Source organism: Simochromis diagramma, unplaced genomic scaffold, assembly GCF_900408965.1.
Source record: "Simochromis diagramma unplaced genomic scaffold, fSimDia1.1 OVJJ01000176.1, whole genome shotgun sequence".
NCBI classification, from domain to species: domain Eukaryota; kingdom Metazoa; phylum Chordata; class Actinopteri; order Cichliformes; family Cichlidae; genus Simochromis; species Simochromis diagramma.
This window is the reverse complement of record NW_024386892.1, coordinates 5083725-5108660: the sequence shown is the minus strand read 5'-3', so window position 1 is coordinate 5108660 and position 24936 is coordinate 5083725. Positions and strand designations below refer to the sequence as shown.

The 24936-nt window shown below is 37.7% G+C and overlaps 2 long non-coding RNA genes across 2 annotated transcripts; both read right to left on the bottom strand.

The window, feature by feature from the left end:
- Positions 1–2204: 2204 nt before the first annotated feature.
- Positions 2205–4594, bottom strand: LOC120734768. The gene is made up of 3 exons (XR_005696109.1): positions 4393–4594; positions 3372–3547; positions 2205–3266 (listed from the first exon to the last, which is right to left on the bottom strand). It is a non-coding gene; the product is annotated as an uncharacterized LOC120734768 (long non-coding RNA).
- Positions 4595–16575: 11981 nt separating this feature from the next.
- On the bottom strand, positions 16576–24655 carry LOC120734969. Its single transcript, XR_005696146.1, has 3 exons — positions 23609–24655; positions 18889–19064; positions 16576–18757 (listed from the first exon to the last, which is right to left on the bottom strand). It is a non-coding gene; the product is annotated as an uncharacterized LOC120734969 (long non-coding RNA).
- Between the last annotated feature and the right edge of the window lie 281 nt (positions 24656–24936).

Sequence of the window (24936 nt, the reverse complement as noted above, 5' to 3'; positions counted from 1 at the left end):
GTTGATGGGTTCAGGACCTTCTAAAGCAAATTTGACATTCTATTTCCCCAACACATAATATTTTATTAGACTAACAATGTGTACCCACTACACTGGTAACTGACAATATCAGCTGTACACAGTACTTGCCTTAATGAGGATCAAACAACTTATTTAAGGAACATCTTTGTAGTAAAGATGAGGTTGTTTTGGTTTCTTTCTAATACTGTAGGAACTTTAACTTAAAGCACCTTGAGGAAACTGATGTTATGAATTACACAAAAACACACTGCAAACACAAAAGAAATGAAAGCATTCACTAACTATTTATTAAGTTATTTCCTCAGAATTATGCTCCTCTTCAAGTACCAATAATAATAAAAAAAAACCCTGAAAACATTGGCTCTACTTACCTGAGGACTGCTTTGAGGTGGTTAAAATCTCTTGTATGATGATTTTGTCTTAAAAGGAAGTTCAGGTGCTTACTTTACACCCCACCCCCACTCACATGTGGTAACACTCACAGCGCAGATTTGGCTGATTCGCAGCACAGAACCATTTTTTTGTTTTTTCAAGCTGTGGCCCACTTTTTAGTTTAATATACTGTACAATAATTCCAGTCTGTCTATCTGTGCCAGAGTAACGCCAGAGATTAACAATCTTTATCTTGACGTTTGAAAATATGGGAACATAGTTGAAGCACAAACATTTGTGAACAAAGATTGGTTTCCAGCTTTAGACTTGGGCAAAGGTCCCACACTGTCAACAGTTACACATTCAATTCAATTCAATTCAATTTTATTTATATAGCGCCAAATCACAACAAAAGTCGCCTCAAGGCAAATGGTACCACCTTATTCTTCATGGCATCCTGCTGACTAAGGATGGAAGGGGGACATTTTGACAGCATTATATTATCTTCATCATCAAATTCCAAATTACTGTATTTAATTCATTAAAGAAACTGTTGGACATTATGGACAATGCTGGGGATCCTCTGCACACGGTCATAAACAACCAGAGGAGTCTGTTCAGTGATAGGTTGCTTCTCCCAAAGTCGAGGACCAACAGACTTAAAAACTCCTTTGTCCCACACACCATCAAACTGTTTAACACCTCGCTGAAGGGGAGAGGGAGGGGGAAAGGGGACAAAGGAGGGCGGGAACAACTAAGCTGTAGTGCCTTTTTCACTGTGTAATAATTTTTCCATATTCAACGGTGCAATAGACTCAAAATAGTTGAAATGTGTAGTTCCCTTGCATTCCTATTCCTATTTATATACTATTATATATTATATATATACTCTTATATACTCTGTATTTATATATGTGTATATATGATATATTTCTGTTTCTGCTTACATTCTTTTGCAACTTCTGTCGGTGCTGTGCTACTGGAAACAGAATTTCCTGGAAGAACCCACCCAAGGGATTAATAAAGTTTTATCTAATTTCTCTCTCTCTACTGATTAATTATCTGTTGTCACGTTTTTGTCAAGTAATCTCTGATTATTGGCGTTTCTTTCTAATACTGTTGGGTATTTATTTTAGAATATAAAGTTTATTCTCTTTGTACTGTAAACATGATACACATTAAACAATCTCATAATCCATACCTTTCCTAATTATGAGGTCGTGTCCTCCTGCTACTCTTAATAATAATAATAGCTTGCATTTATGTAGCACTTTCCGTCAAAGCATTTTTCAATTCCACTATTCATTCACACACTGGTGGAGGCAGCTATAGTTGGGGCAGACAGAAGTGAGGCTGCCACATATATAATCTCTCCTTTGTTGTTTTACTGTGAAACTGTTTGGCGATTCCCCCATGATCCTTCAAAGGCCAAAATAACAGTGTCACAGACTCCTTGAACTCTGTCACCAAAAGTCCAAAAAAGTGCACTCATCGCACATGCAGGTTCACATTTTAAATTCTTTTTTACATTTTTTAATTTATTTGACCGTCACAGGGTATTAAAGAACACACACAGCAAGAGTTTTAAACAGTTTTTACACAAATGATATGACCCAGCAATGATTTGGGAATTAGATTTATTTTATGTTTACATCATATGTTGACACTTTGAAATTACAATGTGTGGCAGTGAAATTATTTCATATTTGTCATAATTTCATATCTTCTACGTAATAAAAAAGGCAAATAATAAAATAAATATTACTTTATCTCTTTTACTTCACAAATAAAGATGATTTTTTTAAGCAGTAGTGAAAGAAATGTAATTGTATTCTGTATAATAACATTTAAAGAAACCTTGAACTGGTGGATCTGCAATCAGTCACATTTGACCCAAACAATCTCAGCAGCTATACAACAGCATAAAATGTTAATTTTTGATTTTTGTGTATTCATTACGTTTTTGTATTATATGTATTTTGGAAAAGTAATCAACTTTCACATTGAAAGACAGATATCTAGGATGACTTTTCTCCTGCCAAATGTAAAATGTGTTAAATTAGACCTGAATAGTATGTAAGGGCTAAAAAGTCATATATGACTGCTGGGCTAGGCTCCACCCACCTGCAACACTAAAGCAGAGGAGCAGAAGAGTATGGCCGGATAATTGGATATATTATTTGTGCATAGAAACAAAGGAGTATGTTTTGGGAAGCATAATTATAAAAAATTATAAAAAAAATGTAAGATGGTATTTCTGTGTTTAATATTGGAATATAAAGTTATGATTTTTTTTCATTATTACAAACTTCAGCTGAGACATGCATGGCTAGGAGGCTGATAAGGACGGTATGTGATTAATTGAGAAACACTTTAACTATTTTTACTACCATCAGCCAATTTGTTGATCAGCTGCTACATCTGATACAGTGCTCTCTGCATTGCAGCAGCATAGACAACATGCCAATTGTGCATGGAAATAAAATAGAATCAAGTCCACCAACGGAGAGAACAGGTACAAGATCAAAATGATATGATAGAAAGTAATTGAAAAACAGGAAATATCACAGATGATTGCAGGAAAGATTATTAGAAAATAGTTAAGGAACAACAGAATAAGAGTTCTGAGACTTCTCTGTTTTTCCTCAGTGGACACTGAGGTGGCAGCAGGCAGGCCTGTGTAGGTCTGAGCTAAGCAGAAGATGAACACAGGGCCAGGGAGGAGTCCATACATTCTGAAATGTACAATTTCTTTCAAGAGTATTGCAAGAGGGACACTGACAATACAAAAAGCCCAGACCAGAACACAGACCAGCACAGAACTCTTAGTTTCTCTGAGGCAGTCCAACAGTGGGTGCATGATGAAAAAATACCTGCATCACAAGATACATATTCTGATTATAACAGTGCAGAATAATATTTTGCTGACAATACAATATAATGTTCAGAGACATGCAAACACAGTGAAAGACAGATACCTTTCCAGGGCAATGCACAGCTTGAAGTAAAGACTGGCCAACACAGCAACGCAGTTAATAATAACACATGTGCTACTTTGCACTCCTGCTTCCCAAACAATCATTATGCAGATCTGGATTAGATTAGAGATGAGGTGGTTTGTGTAATAGATGATAGGGATCTGACTCCTTTGTACCTACAGGACACATAAATCATAACTATAATAATGATGTAATGAAAGAAAAGACAGAAGACACAAACAAAGTAACAATCAGTGTTATCTGTAGACTGTAGCAGGGATGTCATGGGCCAGAAGGCAGGAAAATGTAAAGGATCGAATACACTTTTGGATTTTTGTAGTTTTTACAGCTATTCCTTTTGTTAAACTTCTCCATAGTCATTCATGCTAAACCAAAGTAATTAAGTAATAGATACAAAAAAATTAACACAGATATACCTGTTTTAATCATCTATATTAATCTAGTTAAAAAAAGAAGATTTTCTGTTAATGATCAAAACCTTTCTGTTTTATAAATACAGGACAGTCTGGCTAAGGAACGATCACAACTTTGTTTTCTGTAAATTGATGTGAAAGTGTGTAAAGTAGGCTGTATGTCGTAAAATGAATTTGATGTCCCTGTGAAAGTGGCTCTTTTTTGTTATTGGTTTTCAAACTATTAGTTTGTCAAACTTGACACACAACTGTATGTATGGAGATCAGAAGGGAAGCTGCTGAGTGAGGTCACTACAAAATGTATGATTCTGAAACAGGCCGCCCTCAACCCACCCAAAATACCCCTCACCCTAAATGACAGGAGCTCCCTCATCTGAATGCCCTGTACACCCAACAGAACTTTTGCTTTAATAAGGAGATACATAAATAATAAATAAAAAACCAATGCACACATTTATAGTCCCTCAATTTGTACAGAAGCACATTTCAAGCAAATTATTGCAGTCCCATTATTTGCTAAACCTTCACATTGTTCACATAGTCATAGATTTATAAAAATACACAAATCTAAGTTATTATTTACTTACCACACAAATACAACAGAGGATCACTATGGTCAAAGAAAGACAGATACCAGTGTTGACCCATATTATCTCTGGAGGTGCATTCAGCATATCTAACTGTCTAACTGTGCAGTTGGAGTTGCTGTAAAAGAACATACTCTTCTCATCTGAAAAGACATGCAAAAAAACAACATCTGTGTGAAATAGCAGACAAGGTTTGTAAACACTGCTCTTCACAATAGGAAAAATCAGAACACTTCCAACTTGCCCCACGCATAATCACCTAATTTCATTTGCACATTAATTTTGCCATATCCAGTGAAGCAATTCAAAAATGTACTTTTTATGAACATTGTAGAGTTGTAGTACTTTTGACACATTTCCAGTTGCCATAGTGTTTTCCTAAAAGCTTTAGGATTTTTTTACACCAACTGCAAATGTTACAATCTATAGTGATTTTTTTTGTATCCAACTTTGAGTTCAATATCATGCAATATATACAGTAATATATGTAGTCTTAATATCAAAACTGCACCAATTTAATGACCAAAATGTCCAATGATAATAATAATAATGTCGTTCTACTTAGCTTCTAGCCGTTCTAGCTGATGTGCTATGTTAAACATCTTTTTCATACAGTTACTTTTAAGGGAATTGTCTAAATCCATGATCATACTAAACAATTGGATACAAAGTCTCATTTAAATGAACCATCATTAAGGTAGGATTAACTTAAGAAACTTTTCTATCTAATAAACTAAAAACTGATTATGTTTACAGCTATATATTACACAACTAATGATTTAAGGAAAGATCTTGGTAGCAAAGATTTGAAAACAAACTACTGATCTGTTATCAAGTCTCTATTAACCAATCTGTGCAGAAGCAAGTGCATTTTGTGCATTACAGATAAACACATTTACATTTACTGCATTTAAACAGAAGCTCACTGCAAGCAGAAAATAAATAAATGCAATCTTATAATAATGATTTGTCCTAATTATGAGGCAGTTTCTTCATAATTATGCTGCTCCTGAGGTAGAAAAATTGTGAATAACTGTCAGCTTAGTGTTTACTTACCTCAGGACTGCTTTCAGTAGAACCTGTGGGTAAAATCTGTAATATGAGTTTATCATGAACAGGGAAGTTGTGGTTGCCTACTTTACACCCCACCCCCACTGACATGTGCTCACACTCAAAATACAGAGTAGCTGCTTAATTTTCAGCATTCAAACAATTTTTTTTCTGATTTTTTCCCACGTTGAAGTTTTGAATACAATAATTCCACCTCCATGCTGCGGCTGCTTTTGATATAAAAAATGATAGACTTTCTTTTTTCAGAAATACCCACTAGAGAACGGCTTGTGAATTGCGGCTAGAAATAATCCGAAACAAATGCAGTACATACACGTTTGGCTTACTTTTAGTAAGAACTGCAGTTGGCAGCTGCTTTATGAAACCATGTTGTTGACTTTATTAGCTCCTGACAAGCTTAATCTTCCTGTTTCTACCATATTAAAACCCACAGACATTCCTGAGAGCAGCTGAAATAGCAACAAACACCCTGTTGATGTTTTTAAGATTGCTATCTTCAGTCAGAACCTGCGACTAGAGTGTGAAAGTTTGACTCAGGATATAGTAGTTGTTTGATCGAAGGAGTTTTAAGATAAGATAAGATAACCTTTATTAGTCCCACGCGTGGGAAATTTGTTTTGTTACAGCAGTGGACAGTGCAAAGTTGCATAGAAAAATTAGAGAAAAACACTGGAATAAGATATCAAAAAGATACTATACACAACAGAATAAAATAAAATACTATATACAATCGAATAAACTAGAATAAAATAGAATACAAGTGCTATATACAATATGAATATAATACAACGATGCCAGAAAGAGTATTGCATAGAGCAGGGCGATATGACCAAAAATATTTATCACGATGTGAGGGTGCTGGGGAGCATCTCCCTCACTAAATGATGTACGCACTCACTGTGTCTAATAGGAAGTTTTGATTTTGTTATGCTTTTGTTTTGAAGTCCATTAACCTCTCTCTCTCTCTCCCTTGAAGTCAACTTCCTGAAGGCCTTAGTCATGGAGTGCACACATGATTATGGCTTAATGATGTCCACCTGAAAGGAGTTCTCCAATCACCCACTGATAGTGGGTTGAACCATCTGATGAGAGCTGAGGGGGGGAGTGGGTTGAATTTTCAGTTTGATTTGATTTAGTTAGTTGGGATATTGTTTAGCTGGGGGGTGTTTTGTAATCAGATATTTGTGAGGTGTGTCAAAATAACTGCAATGTTTCACTGTATAGGTTTTTGTAGCTGGGCTGTGTCGGGGTGGGAAGACCTTTTACATTTTATTGGTGATGGTATGACCAGGGGGTGATTCATTTTGAGGGTGTTTCAGCACCCCCAAAATGAATCAAAGCACCCCCAAAGATTTCTTACTTTTTTTTGACAATATTTGCTGTTTGTGGGACACACTACTAAAAATATAAAAAGCATACTGAGATCATAATAAAAGTATAGATAAACCCTTCCCCCCTCCCAAAGTGGTTTGTTCCAGCTCGCCTCTCCCCTGCTCTGGCTCTAGCGCCGTTGCTGCCAGAGCGATGGTAGCTGAGACGCAGTGGAGCAGGGGTGTAAGTGCCTGGCTTAAAACAGGACATATTAGCTGCATTTAACTTTCAGTTACTCTTTATATAGTTAGGTAGGAGTCGGGCCATGTTTCTTTTTAGCTGAAAAACATTAACATCTGGTGCCATTCCAGATATGTTAACATTGTACAATCTTCTGGATAATCAGATCTTCCCCACACTGAAAACTGTTATTCAGGTTGCCCTACAAACCCAGTTAGCAGCTGTAGCTGTGAAAGGTCTTTTAGTGTCTTGAGTCAGCTCCATACCTGGCTGAGAAGGACCATGGGTCAAAGCAGACTCCAGCACCTGGCTGTGATGTCAGTTGAGAAAGATGCTTGAGAGTAGTGATGGCCAAATGAAGCTTTCCGAAGCACTGAAGCTTGTATTGAAAAACGGTTCATTACTCGAAGCTTTTCAACACAGTCCTCTCCGGTGACATCTGGTGGTGAAAATTTTAAAGAGCAGCTTGAATCTGCAAAATAAAACGGACTGCTCAATTATCACTGCTCACTCAAGAGTGGAGTTCTCTCTGATATTGGGCCACCGTTCCGTTGCTTTGAACATGTAATTGGTTTTGTTTTCTCGATTGGGGGGCTGAAAAAAATGTAATGCGTATTTGCGTAATACATTTTGATCAATAAACTTTCCCTATTTAAACATGCACTATGGTGTGGCCTTTCTTTGCTCATAACTCCTTGATGTTGGTAAATACAATAAGTGAGCAATATATATAATATACATATGAGAATGCACAGCACATTATGGAGTATGCCCCTGCTGTGAAGTCCTGCCTCCATCTACTTGTCGTTTAATCACTGGACAGCTGGACAGGTTCATACAAAATATTAGATTAGGCCAATTGTCCTATACATATTTTTGACCTAGGGGTGGGATTGATTGTGAACTGGAAAGGGAAAATGCTTAGGGGGCTGAGTACGGCTGCATCGTCACTGATTTGTAGAATCATTTTGATTCGATACAGGATCCGATTCAATTTGATTGGAATCTGGAAAGTTTTGCCTCAGTCAGAAATATTACAATTCTGATCATTTAACAGTATATATCCATAATTTCGTATCTATTAAAAGAAAGCTGACACATGTGAGACTTAATTAGAGATGTAAACAGAGAGTTATGAAACCTGCAGCTGCAGAGGCCAGCGAAAAAAAAAGAGGCAAACACAGCGCGGACCCGACGACACATCAAAATCTGATTCTGACGTGTCGGGTCCGCGCTCTGTGTTTACGTTTGTATGCAGAATCCGTAAACCTGCTCGCAGTTACTGTTTTAGCTGTATGGTGTTTGACGACATGTTGTGAGGTTTAACCTGAGATGCTGGCGTTTCAGGCATAATAACGTTAATTTACAAATCGACACAGGATTTTAATGAATCAATATAAATTTATTCAATTTAGCATGGATTGTAATCACCCAGTAAACACCAGTATGTGGGCCCCACATGGGCTATGGGGGTTCCAAGTGGGGATGGGCTTACAATGGGCATCCAATCTGGGACCCACCTGGGTTAGCCAAGTAGGACCCACTTGAGCCAGCCCAGATGGGCTATGTTCTATGGGCACCATATGGGTAACATATGGGAACTTGCATGAACAGGCAACTGAGTTTAACGATCTTAGTTAAGTATAATTATTAGTCATGTGTAAGTATAAACATGAATTAAGATGAAATAACTGATAATAAAGTATGCCAGAGGCAGCATATGTATATTTAATTAATAACAAAATATACATATAAAATATATTAATATAAGTGAAACACAAAGAACAGATGTGACTTAAAATTGTATGATGCTTAATAAAATAAAACAAATGGTTTTACATTTGAGTGGGGAAAAAATTTCACTCCATGTAGGAGTGCTTTTCGAAATCTCGCGTTATTTCATGAAATATCACGAGGTTTTCTCAGAACCGTCCCCCCATTCTGGAACATTCTTCATTTCGCGCCCTTGGACAAAGCTGACAGTTAAGCTGGCAATTTTTGGATTAAGTTCATCTTTGAGCTACGGACTTATTTTCTGCAGTAAGGGTAAGAACTTTTTTGACTTAATTTGAATCCCTAAGTATAAATGAAATGTTTACAAAGTTATGATGCTGCAAAGTAATGAATGGCACAAGTGCTGGCAAACTTTTTCCTAGCACTCAAGCAATGCTAAGCTAGTTGAAATTTTTACATAATGTTGGATTTAGCCAATTTTCACAGTTTGAAAGCATTTTCTGGTGTCCTGTATACTGCTTAACTAGCACCAAAATTAATTACTGCGTGTACTTAACATCAAGTTGTACTTAAACATTATCTTGGTTTTTCTCTATGATTAGTATTAATAAAGGACTGTATTAGACCAATTTAACAAAGTTCTAGTTTTTTAGGAGGAATATGGGAGGGTATTTTCACTATCAGAGCAACCAAAATTGCTTTGGTGTTGTCTTTATTAGCTTCATTCCTCACGGCTAAGTGATGAGGGTAGGCCATGAGCAACTAGTCCCCAGCTTTTGCCCCTGTGTCAGGAGCATGCACAGCAGTCAGGGAGGCAGATCAGTGAGCACTCTATTTCTGTAGAAGACATAATCATCATTTTTCTTGCCATTGTTCACATTTTTCCAGAAAAAGCAAAAAAGAAAATATAGGTATTCTTGATTTGTTTGGGTTTTTTTTTATACACACTTTAGTATGCAACTTTATATGTGTAGTTGTTTTAGTGAGAACTTCATCAGAAATACTGTACTGACTCAAGAATCTGCCTCTTACTGTTGTGCAAGCTCTGTACATGAGGGAAACTGATTATTTAAGCAGAACTGGTCGGTCTTGTTAGGGCCACAGTGCCAACTCCTTTTACTATGATTGCTGTGGCCCTCCTTTTTTCCTTTTTGTAATGTATATTTGGCTAGAATCTACACATTTATTTATTTATAAAAAAGAAAAGCAATTGCTCTTTGGATGTGGTCCTAAAGATCTGTGATCTTTAAGTGTTTGTCTGATGCCTTATTTGTGCATGTGCACTGTTATTTTAATTTGTTTCATTATGGCTTAAATTTGTTTTAATTTTGTGCATGCTCCTTTATCAACCTTCCTGCATGAACAGCTTGTGTGGTTATTGGCCAGGAGGGTTTGCAATTATCTCAAAACTTGAGATGTTTGTTGTTTTGATTATGACTATGGCTACTTATAAATTGCATAGTCACACTATTACAATAATATGTTATTAATATCTGTATATTGGTTTGATTTTGCTGTTGGACAGTGGAGTGAATAGTAGCAAGGGTTATGTGTGGTTTATTTCTTTCTTTATTTTTACAGACTTTGACATAAGAAGCAGTGTATATTTCAAAATTCATTTCTATTTAAAATTTGATGCATGCCAGAAATATACTAGTAGGAATCTTTTTTTGAGTTTGTAACAATTAGAATTGTTACTTTATAAAGTGATGTCAGGGTCTTTTATTGTAATACAAGAGCTTTTAAGGCTGGTGTAAACATCACAGCAGATGTCTTTATGCCAAAGAAACTGAGGAAAAAACACAGAAAAAAGGAGATTTTCCTGGAGTGGCTTTTTAAATCAGATAGCCTTAGAAATATTCTGCAGTTGAACAAAAACTGAAGAAAACCATGAATCAATATATGAACATTACCTGATGCTGCTGAAGTAAAGCAGAGCAAAGTTACAGAAATTTTTTTTAGAGGTTTTATTAGTGAACAAGGTGAGTGTTTTGCAATTTGGCATAATTTGGCACAAAAAACAACTGACAACAGCGCTAAGCACAACTGTACACTGATGTATAATAAGCAAGGGAATAATGTGGAAAACATATTTCAGATGGGGAAACTTTTCTTGAAGTATACTACGAGAGAGCTGTGCAAGAAGTATGATGTTTTGTTTTTTTGTTTTGTTTTGTTTTTCAATCGTGGTGGAAACAAGACAGGAAGAGGGAATTAATGACAGTATTTATCAAATTTGAAGCGTAGTTTGGATCTTCTTTTGCTGCTGGTTCAGTTAATTTTGAATTTTGATTGGAGAGTGATGAAACCTGGAGCTTCAGAATCTGTGAGCTGTCTTTCAGAAAGCAATGGAGCAATCTCAGAGGACAAAGAGCTCAGAAAGTTGTTGAACATTTTAGTTTCGTTTCACAGTAAAATGAGTCAGAGCATCATCAGGACTTAATATTGTACTCTGATTCTTTTGAGAATAAAACACTTGAGGAAGAGCACTACGATTGCGATGAACATGCTAAAGATTATGTTATCATGAAATTTCTGTTGACTAAAGGACTGATGAAACTTTGTGCTATGGCCAACAAAGAGCACCAGGTTGGGGTGTCACTTTGAACGAGCTGGGTGTGGGATATGGGGGTAATGCGCAAGCTTATTTATCTTTGGTTAAAAAGTCCCCGAAAATGCAGACAGTCTATGCAAATTCTGATTTCAGCATTCATGGTTTCTGTCAGGCAATATCTTCCTTAAAGTTTTGCAAGGAAACCAAGGTCTCTCATTGAAATTAGCACGTAGAAAGCAACTGAATTGAGACAAGTTTTGCTTTACACAAGCCCAGTTCTACTGAATAATATACCAAGCCAAATGTATAGATACTTTATACTGTTATCTGTATCTATAAGAATTCTTCTAAGTCCTGATTTGTATATTGATAACCGACTGTGATTATGCAGAGGATGTTTTGAAGCAGTTTGTGAAAGATTTTGCTTTGATTTATGGTCTTGACTTTGTTGGTTATAATATACATTCTTTAATACACCTAGCTCAAGATGTACGGAAGTTTGGCCCTTTAGACAGCATTTCCTGCTTCCCATTAGAAACCTTCCTTGGTGGAATTTATTTGGATTCTGGAAGCAGATTGGGAAAGGGAAGCAGAAAAGGAGGTAATTATGTTGAAAACACCTTAAAAGCAAAAATTTATTGAGATTATAAGAAAAAAAAACCTGACAGTTTCTTTAGCAGACCCTTGCTGCTCATCAGGTTCAGATATGATTTCAAAATAGCGCTTTATAACTTGTTGACTTTTAAAAATCTGTTTTAGACTTTTTTTTGATGCCATTATATACATTAATGTTTTTAGTTTGTAGGACTAACCAGTACCCTAAATTATGTGTTTGGATTATTATTTATTTGTGTGTGTATGTTTGTTGTATTTTGTTTGCTTGTTTGTTTTAAGGCCAGTGATCCCGTCGAGCTCTGATGAGGATTGGGACAACACTGTGGAACAGCCAGAGACCTCACCACCATCAGCAATGGAGAATAGACATTCAAGTGAAACTCACTTCCTGAACATCACTCATCCATTTGTTCAGCCGCTACAACCCTCAACTCCTTCACCTGTGGTTTCACAACCAGTTCCAAGACAACTTCTACAAGCCACCAATACGAGCATGTTTGTACGTGTTCTAACCCTCCTGGAAGACATTAAGGACACTCAGAGGGTCCACAGTCGAATGCTACAGTCTCTCCTTACACAACGTGATGGACCAGTTGCTGCAGTATTACCCGAGGGTGCTGTATTTCCCATCCGGACAGTAGCAGATGTGGCAGCACTGGAGCAAAAGCTGGCAGACCCAGTCTTCCTAAAAGAAGTGGTAAATAATAATGATGTAATAACAATATTCAATGATTAATGCCTCAATCAGTCTGTGTTTCATGCTAGCAGTTATGATCAAGGAAAGTTGCTGTTTGTTCGAACATGGTCAGTGCAATGAAGGAGTGGGAGGAGAGCTGAACAAAAGTTGCTATTTTTGTTAATAAAATAACTTCTCCAAACATTACCTAGTTATAAGTTGTGCCATGCCAAACCCAAAACTTAAGAAATTACTTTTGGTGAATCATTTAGCTCTTTGCATTCACATCAGACAGTGTTTGACTTTGACACCTAACTCTTTCTCAGTCAATTAGCATCAATATTATAGAGCCTAATTACTGTGTAGCTGTGCTTGCTTTCTTTTAGGTGTGACTGATGGTACTACTGTCAGTAAAATTATTGTCCTTGCATGTCCTAAGGTTGCTGTTGTGGCAGAGATCAGAGGGAGCACTGTTTATGAAGCCACAAGAAGAATGATGGCCTTCATTATGGACAATGCTCTTTCCAGGCAATATAACTTCGTTGGGTGCCATGGAAAGCGGGAATTTCGAGGGCTTAAAGTTTTTGAAGTGCTATATGGTAAGTTCATTAGTTGTAAGATATTTTGTTGATGTTTGAATAATGGATGCTCACTACAGCTGCAGTCATTCAGAATCAACTTTTCTCTCCACCATTGTGAGCGGCTAGCTTCGCAATAACAGAAGTTTGACTTGATTGACGCGGGAATGTTCCCAGTTAGCCTAGCGGTCAGCAAGGAGGCTTCAGCGCTGCATTATGGGATCTGTAGTTTGTATATTATTAGCGCCTCATATCGCCGGGCCATGCATAACAATAATAGTACATCTATATAAAATGATCTTGCGGGCCGGATATAAATGTATGCCGGGCCGGATGTGGCCCGCAGGCCTTGACTTTGACACGTGGTTTAGATAGACTGTACAAATTGTGGAGATGAAACCATCAGCTCATGTTGTTCTGGAGGTTGGTGGCTGCTGGCAGGAATGACCACGTTTCTTTCTGGCTTGTAGCATACTTGAAGAAGTCTCTCACTAAACAGTTTTTTGGTTGCTCACAGAATGTGAATAAGCTCCAGGAACTCCAGAGCCAGCCTCTATTTTTTCCAGTGTAATTAGTAACACACTGATTTATCTGATGGCCCTATTTTTGATTTACATGAAAATTATTGGCGCCCGCCTGGCACACACCTCAAGAAGTGGTGTGTGCTTCTTGAGGTTTTCTGTTTTCTCCTTGGTAGATGTAGCCCTTGTTACATTTTACTATTTTGTTTTGTGTTCATTATGAGGTGCTGTACCATGCAAAAAAACTGGTTAACCACTTGCCTGTTCTAAGCTCTGTGCCAATCACTGAGACAGCCCACAACACCAGTTATCATTGTAACTACAGTGGGGCAAAAAAGTATTTAGTCAGCCACCGATTGTGCAAGTTCCCCCACTTAAAATGATGACAGAGGTCAGTAATTTGCACCAGAGGTACACTTCAACTGTGAGAGACAGAATGTGAAAAAAAAATCCATGAATCCACATGGTAGGATTTGTAAAGAATTTATTCGTAAATTAGGGTGGAAAATAAGTATTTGGTCACCTCAAACAAGGAAAATCTCTGGCTCTCACAGACCTGTAACGTCTTCTGTAAGAAGCTTTTCTGTCCCCCACTCGTTACCTGTATGAATGGCACCTGTTTGAACTCATCATCTGTATAAAAGACACCTGTCCACAGCCTCAAACAGTCAGACTCCAAACTCCGCCATGGCCAAGACCAAAGAGCTTTCGAAGGACACCAGGAAAAGTATTGTAGACCTGCACCAGACTGGGAAGAGTGAATCTACAATAGGCAAGCAGCTTGGTGTGAAAAAATCAACTGTGGGAGCAATCATCAGAAAATGGAAGACATACAAGACCACTGATAATCTCCCTCGATCTGGGGCTCCACGCAAGATCTCATCCCGTGGGGTCAAAATGATCATGAGAACGGTGAGCAAAGATCCCAGAACCACACGGGGGGACCTGGTGAATGACCTGCAGAGAGCTGGGACCAAAGTAACAAAGGTCACCATCAGTAACACACTACAACGGCAGGGAATCAAATCCCGCAGTGCCAGACGTGTTCCGCTGCTGAAGCCAGTGCATGTCCAGGCCCGTCTGAAGTTTGCCAGAGAGCACATGGATGATACAGCAGAGGATTGGGAGAATGTCATGTGGTCAGATGAAACCAAAGTAGAACTTTTTGGTATAAACTCAACTCGTCGTGTTTGGAGGAAGAAGAATACTGAGTTGCATCCCAAGAACACCATACCTACTGTGAAGCATGGGGGTGGAAACATCATGCTATGGGGCTGTTTTTCTGCCAAGGGGACAGGACGACTGATCCGTGTTAAGGACAGAATGAATGGGGCCATGTATCGTGAGATTTTGAGCCAAAACCTCCTTCCATCAGTGAGAACTTTGAAGATGAAAAGAGGCTGGGTCTTCCAACATGACAATGATCCAAAACACACCGCCCGGGCAACAAAGGAGTGGCTCCGTAAGAAGCATTTGAAAGTCCTGGAGTGGCCTAGCCAGTCTCCAGACCTCAACCCCATAGAAAATCTGTGGCGGGAGTTGAAAGTCCGTGTTGCTCGGCGACAGCCCCAAAACATCACTGCTCTCGAGAAGATCTGCATGGAGGAATGGGCCAAAATACCAGCTACTGTGTGTGCAAACCTGGTAAAGACCTATAGTAAACGTTTGACCTCTGTTATTGCCAACAAAGGTTATGTTACAAAGTATTGAGTTGTATTTTTGTTATTGACCAAATACTTATTTTCCACCCTGATTTACGAATAAATTATTTACAAATCCTACCATGTGGATTCATGGATTTTTTTTTTCACATTCTGTCTCTCACAGTTGAAGTGTACCTCTGGTGCAAATTACTGACCTCTGTCATCATTTTAGGTGGGGGAACTTGCACAATCGGTGGCTGACTAAATACTTTTTTGCCCCACTGTATGTAGACATCTTTTAAACATTTGTCTTAAATGTTTTAAGGTAAAATATTTCACATTAATTTAATTTTTGAGTGCCTACTTGGTAAATCATTTTGTAAATAGCTTTTCTGTTTCCATGAATACTCATGGTCTTCAAAGAGTTCAATGTAGGAGGTCAAACAACTTGAACAGCACAACCTCCAAAACAACTTCAGTACTATCGCAAATCTGATTTTGTTTGTGAAAATGCATTAATTTTTTATTTTATTTTATTTCTTTCAGGACCAATGGATTGGTGAATGAGTGAGAAGCTGTGGTTTGCTGCATTTGTTTTTCCTTTAAACTGTATAACATTTATTTGTTATTGTTTTGTGTATACTGTGGACATTTTTGTCAACATGTTCTCCAAACAAAAATGTATTATATAAAAAAGCATACTGTTTTAAAATTTCATAGTAATCAGTATTAATAAAAAAGATAAACTGGCTTTGTTGTACAGGTGATTTAAATTATAGCTTACTTACATTATCCGAAATTCCATCTGGGCAAACACACTTGGGGCCACCATGGAAACTGAGGACAAAAATAGCTGGGTCTCAGGTTGGTAACCCAAGTGGGCCCCAAGTATCAGACCTGCTTCTATCCATCTGGGCCCCATACTCATTTATTGTCTGGGGCTGATTTGGGACCCATCATTAACCCATCTGGGAAAACACATTTGGGGCCATCATGGAAACTGAGGACAAAAGTAGCTGGGTGCCAGGTGGGTAACCCAAGTGGGCCCCAACCATCAGACCCGCTTCTACCCATCTGGGCCCCATACTCATTTGTTGGCTGGGCCTGATTTGGGGCCCATCCGGGTCCCATCAATAATCCATCTGGGCAAACACATTTGGGGCCACCATGGAAACTGAGGACAAAATTAGCTGGGTCCTAGGTGGGTAACCCAAGTGGGCCCCAAATATCAAATCTGCTTCTACCCATCTGGGCCCCACATATTTTTTTTGACTGGGCCTGATTTGGGGCTTATCTGGGACCCAGCATAAACCCATCTAGGAAAACACATTTGGGGCCACCATGGAAACTGAGGACAAAATTAGCTGGACCCCAGTTGGGTTTCCCAAGTGGGCCCCAAATATTAGCCCTGCTGCTCCCTATTTGGGCCCCACATATGTGTGTTGACTGGGCAGAAAGGCGATAATCAAAACCCACCCCTAATCAAGAACTTGCAAAGTAAAAACATGATCAATGTAAGGTAGCCCTTTTGTTATTTACATTTAAAAAGAGGATTAGTGTTACTGTGCGCTGGCTGAGTCTGTTTCTTTTCTTAGAAATAGTTTCTCCTGCCCTGGAGAAAATCCACTTGCATGGAACAGAAGAGGCTGTGGAGTGCAGGAACCACACTGCAAGCTGGTAGATATGCAGGTATTCCTGGGTCCTGCAGACTATCACCTAAAAACAATAAACAAAATGATTTTCTAAACTGTGTAGCAATGTAATGTACGTATAGTGTCAAATACATTTTTGTAGTCTTCATTAGCTTTAATTCACATGGAAGTGTTCCTAAAGTCATATGCTGTAATGATATTTACATTATGAAAACATGATTTTGGACATTTCAAGTTTTTCACTTCGGCAGATAAAATGAATTGAGCAAAATCAACTCAAAATATTCCCACACGCCAGAACGTCCTCTCTTCCTCGCTGGCTCCATATCTGTCAGTGGAACGATCACCTCGTCCTATCTGTCACCATCAACACACTCCACGAATCCCGTGGATGATTCACTTCCTTATATCCGTTTGAATCAGGTACCGAAGCAGTTACGTGCGTAATGAAGCTTCGGACGTCACTGGTCACGTGACTTTTGCCAAACGAAGCAAGCCTCGACACAGTGCTTCTGAACTAGTTGATAGGTAGCTTGTTACTGAACATGTTACAATTATACAAAAACAAAAAAAAGTCAAACATAAGCGAAACCATTATTCAAATAATGTTCAAATAGAAGCAGGAAGAAGCATAAACACAAGTTTATTTACATTTTGCTACATGTATTTGGTTTTTTAACCCCAGAAGCACACATGTATATCTTTATATAAGCTGGCCAACGTAGGAGATAGAAGCCACTGACATCAAGAACAGGAAGCTCCTGACCCTGCATGGAGGCTTTCACAACATCTCCAGCACCCTGAAGCTGTATGCTAAGCGTAAGGGATAAGGACCAGTAACTAGTGAGTGTCAGTACCACAGTCTAGGAGGCAGCGAATATCCACGAATACATCAGGAAGCGTGCTCAGTGAATACCACATGTGGACCGGGTTTTTTTTTTTTTAAAAGAAAACAGAAAATCTCAGGTTTCAAAAAATACCCGTGTATGTGTGGACGTAGCCATAGAAACAAAGAAAACAAAAGAAAAGGAAAAAAGGTAAACTATATGGGAAATGTTAAAAAAAAAGGTATTTTTTCAGTGTTCAATATTGGAATAAAAAGAGTGTTCATAGCAGCTTCTAAAACATTTTTAAGATTATTTACACAGACACACTTCAGTTGAGAGAAGCACAGCTGACAGTCTGATGTCCTCGTGCAACGGTATTTGTGAAGGATTTTTTTTGCCTCAGTTCTCAGAAACTCTTCAACCATTTCCGTCCTTATTTCTCTCTCGTGTCTCTTTTAATCAAATCACCTGTCTGTTCTAAAGTAAGCCACACTCATCATCAACTTCTTCATCTGATGCAGTGGTGGCCACACACCACACACATGCAGAGAAGATGTAAGAAAACACAATCAATTCCAGAAAAGGACCAAGCAGAAAGAAGATCCAGCTGATATAACTTTGAATAACTAGAATATCAAAGATCATTGTGGGAACGGTTCCTAGAAAGTAGTTAAAAAACAACAAAATCAAAGTTCCTAGACTTCTCTCTTTTTCCTCAGTAGGCATTGAGTTGGCAGCAGGCAGGGCTCTGAAAGTCTGAGCTGAACAGAAGATGAACACAGGAGCAGGGAGAACGGCATAAACAAGTAATCGTTGAAATTCATGTAAGACTATCGCAAGAGTGACACTGACAATACAAAATGCCCAGACCAGAACACAGACCACCACCGAACTCTTAGTTTTTTTAAGACAGTCCAGCAGTGGGTGTGTGATGGAAAAATACCTGTAACACAAGAGAAACACAAATTCTGATTATCACAGTGCACAATAGTATATTTCTGAAAGTAAGGATGCTTCACAGTACAAAGATCATGTTTAGAGACATACAAGGATGCACACACACTGAACAGGTACCTTTCCAGAACAATGCACATCCTGAAGTAAAGGTTGGCCATCATAACACAGTAATAAATAATGATGGTGATGATGCTTTCCACTCTTGTAACCCAAAGGGTCATTATGCAGATCTGGATTAGGTTGGTGATGAGGAGATTTGTGTAATAGATGATAGAGACCTGACTCTTCTGCACCTGCAGGAAATATAAATGTAATTAACTCGTAAATAATTTTATTTATATTTAATATAACTTACATTAATGCAGTAATAAACATGACATGAGCAGCACAAGGAGACATAAAACAGTGATCAGTGTTCAGTGTTGGGGAGTAACGGAATACATGTACCGCCGTTACGTATTTAAAATACAAAATATGAGTATGAGCAGCCTTTCAACGCCTCTCTCTGTCTCTCGCCTCTCTCTGTCTTGACCCACACAACAAAGTAAAGCTAGTTTTTGGCTACGAGCCCGACACAGAACCCGACATATTAGCCAGAGGTCCCTTTACTACGGTTTGGAGCTGTGGACCTTCAGTAACAGTAATAAATCACACAGCAATAGTACATTCATGTACGGTAGTTGTAAAAAAGCATGATAATATATTAAGTAATCCATTACTCTCATTGAGTAACGTATTCTGTAGTGGAATACATTTTAAAAGTAACCTTCCCAACCAGAGATGGGCAGTAACGCGTTACGTAATGGGAAATTCACAGAGAAACTCGGATTCTTCCACTGACCGCTGCGGCACACCTGCACCAGAGTAAACCTCCGCCTACCTCACTCCTGCTTTACAGGTGAAAATAGAGCAACAGGACCGCTAGTCTTTGACTTTATTTATTTTCTGCTGTGTTTTACTTGCATCTATTTGAAAGACTGAGTGTAAACACAAAAAAAATTATTTTATGTGCTGAAATGTGCAGAAAAATATTAAACAAATTTCTTCCAGTCAGAGAATGTTGCATATAATTTAATTTTTGCTTGATGCATAAAGTTAAAAGGTTAAAACTAATAAAACAAGTTTAAAAAAAAAAGAGACTTTTCCATTTGATTACATTTTGTATGATGGATTATGCAGAAAAAGTAGAATTGGGCTGAAAGATCTATCGCTTTATCACCTATTCAGGTTGTAAATTGTGTTTTTAAAAAGTAACTAAGTAATTAATTACTTTTGAAAATAAGTAATCAGTTTAGTAATGGGATTACTTTTTTGGGGAAGTAATCAGTAATTAGTTACTGATTACTTTTTTTCAAGTAACTTGACCAACACTGTTCCCAACACTGTCAGTGTTTTCATTAGACTGTAGCAATCCTGCTAAACACAAACTGGCTCCTGACTAGATTATTTTTCGACTTTTCTATAATATTCTTACTCAAGATTCAAGATTCTTTATTTGTCACATGCATATACGAGTACAACACGCGGTGAAATGTAAATTTAAATAAAATAAAATAAAACAAATCGGAAAAGCCAAAAAGTGAGAATGTATTGTACATATGCTATTCTTTTGCTCTAATATCATACCTACTCCTTTATTTTATTTTTAATGGTTATCGAACTGGTGGCTGTGGTTCAGCAGGTAAAGATGGTCATTTTGGGTTCAATCCCTGGCTGCTCCAGTTTACATGCTAAAGTATGCTTCATCAGTGTGAATGTTAGATAGAAACCACTGAAACAGAAAAAGTGCTTTTGTGACACAGAAGTACTTTGAGTGCATGAGTAGAAAAGCACCATTTAAGAACAAGTACATTTAGCAAACTGCCTAAATCACCTACTTCATTTTTCTAATTTTTCTATGGTGGATTTTATTTCATGTTTGAGTACTGCTCAGAACAGAAACCAGTAGCTTTCAAACCAGTTCAAACCAATGTCCATCCAAGTTCTGATTATATTCAGAATGGCTTCTGTTCTCTCCATTCTTCCACTGAACTTAGAAAAAACTAAAAACCTTTTAAAAACCCAGCAACTTTAAATTGCATTACACATTACCGGTACAATACTTTTAACTTATAAAGGCTCCTAATGTAGGGCAGAGTAGTGTGTCATGACACATAAATTCTGAAAAAATATTAGTGATCATTAATAATAATCAAAATAAATAGTTAATATAAGAAACATACCTTTCAACCTTACATGTATTTTGAAAGCGGGTTTTTTAAAATCTGGAATGTACCCCATTTACCCCATAATTACACTATGTGGTAAAATTAATGTGATTAAAATGATGGCGGCCCCACAGTTCAATTATGTTTCCATGATGTTACTCGTAAGAATTCCTTTACACATATTTAGTCAATTTGAGAAGCTAATTCAAGATTTTTTGTGGAATAACAAGAAGCCAAGAGTGAATATAAAGAAAATGTGGGCCTCTAAAGACATTGAGGGAATGGCCCTCCAGAATGTGAAGTTGTATAATTTAGCATTTGAAATGTCAAGACTGGCCAAGCACTGGACAGGATCGGACTCTGAGCTGAGCTGGATGAAGATCAAACAGGAACTAGTGAGCCCTTTCGCACCCTTGGATGTTCTCTCACGGGGCTCAGCTATTAATGGACAAGACTTTCATGATAACCCAGTGCTCGGTATTCTAAAGCTGTCTGGGTAGAGGTGCACAATGTGTGGAGCATCTCATTTAAGACAACCTTACCTCGCTATGGAACAACACTGCTGTACAGACTGGGAATGGCTTGTCAAAGGCATTCACAGGATAAGCGATCTTTACTCAGGGGGAGCGTTTATGCTGTTCGCTGAAATAACCCAAAAATATGGTTTGATAAGGGAAAATAATTTTTGGAAATATTTAGAAATAAGGGATTGTATTACCAAAGGAAAATTTACTCAAAGCACAAATACGGTGGTGGAGTTTTTAGAATTGTCCAGTACAGCACATAGAGCAGCTGTTTTCTACAAACTGTTTAACAATCTAAAAAAAGAGATATGTGAGAACTTGAGCATTATATGGCAGAGAGATTTGAGTTGTGCAATTTCTAAAGAAGACTGGTGTAGAATTTTGTCATTCTCCGATAAATATGTAAGCGAGGCCAGGGGTAAATTTACTCAGTACAAATTAATACACAGATGGTACTTCACTCCGTCCAAACTTTATAGAATGGGAATCAGTCCCAATAATATATGCCGGAAATGTAGCTCAGATCCAGGGACATTTATGCATGCTATTTGGGAATGTGGGAAAGTTTATCCCTTTTGGCAAAAAGTATTAAACAAAATAGGAAGGTGGATTGGTTTGATAATACCCTTGTCACCAAGACTGTGCTTATTAGGGGATTGGTCTTTGCTACCTGGGGTTTCAAAATATGATTTTGTGGTTATAAAGGTGGGGGTGATCGCAGCGGCCCGAGTTATCCTCAGTGTGTGGAAGGAACCATCTCCTCCAGAATATGATAGGTGGAAAGATAATATGCTGAAAATGGTGCCGTATGAAAAATTCTTGGCTAGGATTAATGATGATAGGGAGGGTTTTGACAAATCATGGGGACGTGTTTATGGCTGAGATTGTTTTTTATTTTGTCTGGGCAATTATCTTTTGTTAAACTTTATGTTTGCTGTGTTGTATGTTTGTTTAGGCACTCAGTAACGGAATAACTTAAGAATTTGATTTATTGTCCCTTTTTTGTGTGTGTGTGTGTACCGATAGTTAGTAACTATTGAAAATAGACCCAAAATGTAAAGGTGAATTAACCATGGTATTGGAAGCTGTCTTTTTGTTGTTGTTGTTGTTGTTGTTGTTTTGTTTTGTTTTTGTTTTCATTTGGTTTGATGTTAAAAACAAATAAAGACTTCACTTACAAAAAAATCTGGAATGTAAATTTGCCTGTGTCTAAAAGAATTTGGGTAAACGTCTGTTGGTTAAATGTCCTGTTGCCTTTAAATGAAATAGATTTGACAGTCAACTGTAAAAGGTGGGCTATAGAAACAAAGTATCGACTATATTATGCTAGTATTAGGCCGACTCTAATACCACCATTGGTATTGGCAATAAAGACATTTGTATTGATACGCCATCGCTACTACTTTGTTATCCTTTGTCATCAATACAGATGCCAAATCAAGAGCTTTCAATATCAAACTGACCTGCTCCAATTCATTAATTTAAACAGAGAAGATATCACCCAGAAATGACGTAAGGAACGAAAAGCATCGGTCCCCAACCTTTTTTGCGCCAAGGACCGGTTTAATACCAGACTGTGGAGACACAAGACACACGACACAGTAGCAAATATTTTCACAGACCGACCTTTAAGGTGTTGCGGATAAATACAACAAAATGAAATGATACGACCAAGACAAAAACTGTGGTATTGTGTAAATATAATAATAAACATGAATTTACTGTGTAATTGTGTAACTTTATTAGCAGCGTCCTCCTGAAATGTGTCAACAACATTGAGAGTAACATCCTCCTCTCTGCCCCTTAATGCTCTCTGGTTGCTATGGTAATGCATAAATATTTCTTTCAAAATAAGACTCACAACTACAACACCGGAAAAGACCCAGGGAAACCAAGTTAACAATAAAAACCCTTAAACCATAGATTTCCCAACCGAGCCTCTACTCTCGCAGCCCGGTCCCAAACGACAAACGGACCAGTACCGGGCCAGGGCCCGGGGGTTGGGGACCGCTGACGTAAGCAATGATGGGTTTTTTGCTAAATGTTCTAATTATTCACATAATTGTGGACTCACAAAAAGAGATCAACAAGTCATTATTTACTTACCATATAAGACACACCGTAGATGATCAGTATAGTGAGAGGAAGGCAGACACATATGTTGATCCACATCATCACTTCAAGGACACATCGCTCCTGTCGATGACTTTCTGTGAGGGGGTTTTTCAATGTGTAAACCACTTTGTTGTGTGGGATAGGAAGTGGTGGAAAAAGCATTAGGTTAGCATTGTTCTTAAATCTAAATATATAATATAAATACATGCAATTGTGTAAAAATAACTTAAATAAAATAAAGTAAGGACTAATTAGGTCACAGTGAGAGAAGCACAGAGTTTACCTGAAAACTTTCCCTGTAACCTCCCAGTGTGGCCACAATTTTCACCCTACAGTACAGTCATCTCTTTACCTTCAAAGCTAGACTTTTTTCCTTTCTTCTTTTAAATGAACCTTTTCTCACAGCCGACACACACTTTTGAACTGGAGCTGTTTGTTTCAAATAATGCCATCCTGAAGTCTGATTCACTACCTTTTTAATTTCTCCAATGAATTTTGGACAGACACAGAAAACTCCTTTTTAACTCTCCTGGCCTCAATTTACAGAGTAAACACATCGATATCCACAGATATGCAGAGCAACATCTTTAAAGGCCATCAATACCACTGATGGTTTCCACTTCTTGAGCCATTTTCTGAGAGGAGTGCAAACCACTTCTAACATAGAGATAACAGAGACACAATTGCACTCTCCTGTGACTCCTTTACTCATTTAATTATTATTCAGTGATTAGTTGGAAGGTCCGATCAATGAATTAACAAACCGGAATTATCTTTTTTCACTCCACAGCACTAAACTACTTACCTACAACTTTTTAGTCCCACTGACCACAAGCCAAAGACAGAGACCATCAGTAGCAACGAATCCACCAGAATTTCTTCGGAAACTGCAGTTTAGTTGAGTTTGTTATGTTCCTTCTTTCAGTTTACCCCGCATCCCAAATGTTAACTATGTATTTTTATATGAGTTATATCACTTTAAAGTGAGGAAAAAAATCTACATTTCATTGATGGATTAAATATATTTAGAGGCCAAGGAATAAAAGTTATTCAGAAATTTCTCATAAAATGTTCCAGGGCACCAACGACACTGAACACAAACTGTCTTTTTAACAGTAATTGTAGTAACTATGATTGAGGCAAGATTAGCTAAAGATATGTTTTATGAGACTATTAGCGATGTGTATCTGATGAACTGGATAATGAATAATTATATTCTTATATTGCATTCATCAGGATCAAACACTTGCATCCTTACCACTATTTTATATAAAAACGTTATTAATACTATTTGATCTCTGTCAAATACATAGACCAAC